Source organism: Phaethon lepturus, unplaced genomic scaffold (genome assembly GCF_000687285.1).
Source record: "Phaethon lepturus isolate BGI_N335 unplaced genomic scaffold, ASM68728v1 scaffold12911, whole genome shotgun sequence".
Lineage (NCBI taxonomy): Eukaryota > Metazoa > Chordata > Aves > Phaethontiformes > Phaethontidae > Phaethon > Phaethon lepturus.
In genome coordinates this window covers 69,846-76,466 of record NW_010517034.1, presented here as the reverse complement: position 1 = coordinate 76,466, position 6,621 = coordinate 69,846, and positions in this window count along the sequence as shown.

The window sequence follows — 6,621 nt, the reverse complement described above, 5'->3', positions numbered from 1 at the left end:
CTGCATTGTGTCTGAATTTCCCCCTGTAGTTTCAGCTGGATCCAGCACACTGTTGGATCATGCCTGGAGAAGGAAGTTATTTGTGCAACTGTGGAGGGAAGAAGAAAATCTCTGGCAAGATGTCCACACAATGAAAATTGGAGAATACTGGTAGGGTAGCCAGCCGATTGCCCCCATTCAAAGAGGTGCTCCTTCTGAGGGAAAGCCAGTGTGCCAAATCCCAGCTGTGGGGGTAAGCCTGCCTCTGGGGAAGCCCCTCTTCCTCCAGCAGCTCTAGAGGGAGCACAGCCAGGCAGCGGGGCAGCCTGAGCTGAAAGTGAAGCCCTGTCCTGCACCAAGCTAAGATGCTGCATTTCCAGAAGTGTCATTCCCCCTGCTCCCCATGCCCACCGGTGCTCCGCACCCGCTTCCCAGTGCTGGTGCCTGCACCCATGTGGCTGCTCAGGGTCTTGGGTCAGCTCTCGATCCTGGCTGAGAAGTAACCCAGCCAAAAAGAGCACTGCATTTTCACCCAGACCCACCAGCTGATGAGACCTAGCACACAGCTGTGTGGTCGTTGGTCTGGAGGCAAGGGAGGTTGTGGGTGCGAAGGGCTCAGAGGTGAGCCCCTTGGGTTAGCTTACATTGATGACCAAAACTGCATCTCCAGCTAGGAATGTAAAACTAAGTGGTATTAAACCCTGGACCAAGACCAAGAGCATCATAGCTCTCACACCTTTTGTGACTTTAGTCCAGCAGCTATAAAATAGCATTTTTCCCTGCAGATACAGAAATGAGTGCAAACCAATATTTTTAATTATGAATGTACAGTCTAATGTACAATCACACCCTAATGGAATCAACTTATGTGAAGCACTCAGATAACTGTCACATTAAATATTTGTCTTGGATCAAAAATACAACAAAATCTTTCATGGTAAAAGGATATTTAACTGCCCTAAAACACAACAGGGATGCTATTAGGATTAGTAACCACTACGTGTTATTTTTCAAGTGGAAAACTCTTGCAGATTATATATTGTGGTAGCTATCACTATCTTTCACCATATTAGAAATTAGTTTAGGACTACCTCCTATCATTAATTCACCTTTATCAGCACTATGTCCTGTGAATAATGTGCTAGAAATCATAAGCAGTGACCATCACAAGGAAATGTGTGACTTGAAAGTGATAAAATGATACTTTAAAAAGCTTCTGAGTTCTGACTGTGTCATTTCAAATGACAAGACTGTCAGCAATAAGAATAAAGTCCAGAGCAGAGAGAAGAAGAGCTGAATTACAATATCTCCAGCCATTTTTCAATTATAAATATATTCTGTGAATCTTGCTTCAAACTATTAGATATCAGTCAATGCATTTTATAGATTCATCATTACAGTGTTTGAGCACCTAAAAGTCCAAAGTTTCTTAATAACAGGCTAGGGCTTAACACAAGAATTGAGGAGACAAAATTCAGAACTGTTAGAGCTAAGTTCTTTTACAGATCCTTTTCCCAAACACTACAACTCAGTACTGCTGTGAACTCCAAAGAGCAGTCAAGCTTCACTCCTGAAGCTTTGATTCTTATTTCAAGACTCTTGCTCCAAGTCAGATGGATTGTATAAATAGGTAAGTTTTCCTCCACCCTTTGTTACAAGCTATTCCTCCCTGCTTTACATAAGCTATAAAAGAAACAGTTTTCTCTGTATTTCAACAGTATTTGTTGAATTGATAGCTAGCCAAGTACAGCCAAATGCTAGCAAATACTGATACCCCATGCCAATTTCTAGGAAAATTAGTGCTGTTAGTATTTAAATCCTCTGCCTGCAGGAGACAGAGAAGCCCTGGGCCAATATCGCAGAGGGATGAGCAGTCCTGACCGCTCAGTCACAGCACCCGCTGCTCTGGTATTGCCATGCCCAAGCTGTGTGTCACGCCCGTGTGAGGTGCAGACAGGTAAAGCAGATGTTTAGCAGTCTGAATACAGCACCTTGCTTTGCCATCTAGCGGGTGCTGGGGAACTGTGTGCTTCCTCCTCCCCTGGGCTGCTGGCAAGTATGTCTGTTGCAGATCTCCAGCGGCAAGCCGAGTTTTGATGCACTCCGCTGATTTTGGGCCGAGGCTGATTTAAGAGCAGCGAAGTGCCGCTTATAAAGTTGTGGCGGTTCAGGAACCACTACTTTTCCCCTTGTGCCCTGGGCATGATTTCTGTATATCTCAATATGAAACACAATGTAAAACTTTGCCGCTAGCTATTACAGCAATTCACCTTATATCATCCCAGTGCATAGTGGCTGATTCTGAGAGTGTTCTGGACATACAGCAACTTACCTAAGCGAGCACAGCTGAAGTGTCATTTCAGTCACACCGTCCATCTGGAGCCTTGCCTAGCTGACTTCTGCTTGCTTTTCCCCAATTTCAAATAGGAATGGCTCATATTGGCTTTTTCTCTATGGTATCTGTGCCCCATTTGTGTTGCTCCTTAGCACAAAACTAGCAAAATCCTTTGCAACCTAAGTAATCATTTGCAAAACCTGAAAGGAGAAAAATGTGACCCGACTCACTGAATAAAAAAAGAGAGACCTTCACATTGCTGCCTGATGTTAACAGAGCACATCAAAGCATGCCCCAAAATAGAAAAGCTATCTCAACATAACTCAGCTGAATTATCTCAGTGGTCTCTGAGATAAGGAGAAAAAACCTGATCTTTACAGTTTTCACCATTAGGACCATGTTTTGTTTAATGTGCTACATATATATTAAGGTTTTCATTTTACCAATATATTAAGGTATTAATATAAGTGGGAAAGGATGAGGTTCATTTAAAAACATAGGAATTCTGACAGATGATAAAGGATGAGAGAGGAGTAATTATCCTATTTTAACTGTACGGGTTTTCTTAATTGGGTGATAGGACAATAACCTTTATGATATGCTAATTTGTTAGATTGGAATGTGTTTGGGCTTAGTAATGAAACTGTCCTGACATCTGACAGCTCTAAGACAACAATTTATGAGATCAGGCTCAGCATCTGATACATCCTCATGTAACCCTACAAGCAACATGAGGGTTTTGTGGTATCATATAAAAGTATGTGAATTGACATCTAACCAATGGAATAAGATGCTCCAAAATCGCTATAGGCAAGTGCTTATGTGTAGTTTTCCAACTAATATGTTACTTACCTGGCTTTGCAATAGAAGGGCATGCAGGGAAGGTATTCCAGTGCTTGAATCACTGATGAGAGCTCTGCCAGCTGCCACTGAACCACAGCTGCAAGCCTGAAAAGAACCATTTGTGCACTAGTTAGGGTGATTATTTTTGTCATGAAGAAAGTTTTCCATTATGCAAATGTACAAAGCTGTGCAATAACTCTTCATGTGGCTGTTCAGAGGGACAAACCCAGGAGAATGAAAGAAGCTGCACCTTCTCGTTAAGTCAGCCCCATGTATGTGACCATTTGCCAGGTCCTGTTCCTCTGTCATATTTAGCCCAAGGGCAGATGAGGTAGAAGGTAGAAAGAAATCTGGGAGCATGGGGGAACGTTTTACTACTTTGAATCCTTTAAGTCCTTGCTAATCCCATCCGTTTTAGTGGAAACTGCTGTCCTACCAATGAAGGCAAGGAAAGATCTACTGGATCTGCTCACACATGCACAAAGCAGCACATTCTTTGCGCTCTGTCCTGCAAAGCTCTTGCCAATGCTAACAGGGAGTCAGTTCCCTTTTCCAGCTTTCCTTCCAGGCCTGCTAAAGTCATGAGCGTGTCCCAACAGGTTAAGACACAAAAAACCATCTCTCCTGTCTTTGTCTTGGATTCACACTGCTGAGAACTCCTTTCTGGAAGTATTACTGGGATATAAATAGGAAAGAGCTCATGTTGCAAAATACATCCTTGTGTATTCAAATAGTATTTCTCAAGGCCCTGCACACATCATCCCATTATTACACTGATTCTTACAGGAATCTTTACTACCTATCCAATTGCTAGTCACTGCATGTTTCAGGAATGCATCGTCCACACATCATGGACTATGGCTGCATGGTGACATACTGCAGCACTCCTGAAAACAGCATCAGCTCAGCTTTCCTAGAAGTTGCAAGACCAGTGCCCGAGGGCTGGAGGATGCATATTTAAGCATTACAGGGTCATCAAGCCCCAGTTCCAGTTACTCCACTGCAGTGAAAGGTCTGCAGACAATATATAAATTTAGATTAAAAGGTATTTGGGCAATAGGAAACATGTATTGCCAGATCCTGGCTAGGAGTACTACAATCTGAAATAACATCTTTATATATATTACATACAAACCATGGACTTGGAGGTGTGTGTGATACTTTTATCCCTTCAACTAGAATAATCAAAAAGTCCTATGCTTGGACATACAGCCAATGTATTTAACACAATGTACTGCCTTTCATAAAGCCACATACAATTGCTTTTTTTAAACTATCATAGTTCTCTGTTAGTGAACAATATTTAGAAGAAGCTGGTTTGAGAGTGCATAAACATTCTTTTCCTTCTGTCCTGAACTATAAAGATTTCAGAATTTCCACATCAAAAATAAACTAGGATATTGATTCAGCAAGGTACTGACAGGCACTTCTAAGCACCAAAGCACTGGATCATGCTTATGCGTCTTTGAGCTGTAGACGCTCCCAGACCTTACTCAGAGAGTCAATGACTCTGCTAAGGACCTCCTTCCGGTCTCGGTGAAAGAAGCAATTACGCAATCCCCTCAGTACTAAAAATAACAGAAAGCACAACCCCAGGCCACCTGCAAAACTGATTTGAACCCTGTGCACAGATAAACAGGTTTCCCAAGAGTAACAGCAAGCACAAGGGTGATGTCCAGGGACTGCTTATGTTTTTTACACTGAAAGCACAACTGCCAAACTACAGAAACTGTACTGGTATCAGGGCTCAGGGCTGAGGCGATGGCGTTCTCTTCCCGGGAAACACTTGTTTCACTAGGCTGCAGAGCTGTGCTCTGCTCAATACCATGGCATTGCTTCCACATAAGAGCAAGAAAACACCTTACTTTGCTAGTTGGCCTGCTGGTCTGATGGTAGCACATCCTCTGAGGATATAGCAAATGTGGTTTTCATCCCCGTCACTTTTTAAACAGAGAGTCCCTGTGTGTGTTTTAACGATGCATGCAAGAAGATACTCTCAGATTTGCACAAGGGGATTCTGAAATTCAAACATCATGTAATTTCTTAATGATACCTGATTAGCTCTAGAGACACTAGATACAAAATGAGATACAAAATGAGCGTATTTTCCCTTGATTTATGCACAGAATTTTACTGGCTTAGGAAACACAGCACAACGAAAAGATCGCAAGGTGAGTGATTCAATTACTTAGAGCAAAATAGAAAAAATTACTTTCTTCAACAGCAAGAGTTCCCCTAACATTCTGTTAGGAGTTGAATATCTGAAAGAAATAATGCAAGAACCTCACTTGTTCAGAGGGTAATCATCTTAACTCCAAAGCAACTCAAGAAGCATGTATGAAGTTCAAAATTAAATACATGGAGACTGCACAGAAAACAAGGCTCATGTACTACACCTGGCTGGGAACTGTTCTTCATATCATAGTGCATACGACTGGAAATAATAGGCTTAATAAGCAACAAGAAAGACAGGATGCTCGGAAGAACTGGAGTAGATTGCTTGGCTAAGTAATGCAGCCTCTACTGATGGGCATCTTTAAGAACAAGGTGGACACATTTGTCAGGTTGTAAGTAAACTTGAGCCAAACTTGGGTAGTGGAAGAGACTAGAAAGTTTTCCAGGGACCCTTGCCTAGTACGCATTGAGGACCAAGTAAAACCCATTTTATTTGTGGAAAGGGCACCTGGAAACACATCAGCCTCAGGTGGCAGGTATGTAACACCAGGCCCCCAGGTTGGTGACTCAGGGGGAGCCCAGTTCATTTTATCAGACTCCTTTAATCAATCTGTGGTCAGAGACATATGAAATTGCTGGATTTTTCATTATGTGTCTGAAAACATTTGCAGTTTTCTTACCTTTCCTATGAACACAACACAGTCCTTAACTCTTCAAATCCATGGCTGCCTGGAGACAGGTATGCTCCAGGCCTCAGGAGAGGTATTTAGACCCCGAGACCCATGGCAGGATCATGCTGGGACTGTGGAAATGAATGTCCTGGCCCCAGTGCCATGGCAGCAGACAGACATGGTGGGCTGGTGGGCACACAGTGTGAGACCGTAAGGGTGAAACACTGTCAGTCTGTGCTGCCAGGCACCCCTCACCTGTAAAACCAGGGGCCTCCCTCTGACAGCAGCTGATATGTAGGAAAAATATTAAAAAAAAAATACAACAGCAATTGTCAGACTGAAGTGTTTTAGACACCAAAGTCAGGAGACTCTCTTACCACTCTGCCTCCAAAATTTTGAGGCCATCCCTGCCTTGACACCCTGCCTGGGCCTGCCCGCCCACCCCCTCCAAGGCTGGGCTCCCCAGTCCCCCTTCCCAATGCAATCTCCCACTTCTGGAGAAGAGCAGCAAGTCCCAGGGGCTCTTTCAAGAGAAATAAATGTCCCAGAGACACCTCCCACCCATCCTGGCAGCTCCCTTCCCCCCAGCAGTGTTCCTCACCATTCCAGTTCCTGCAG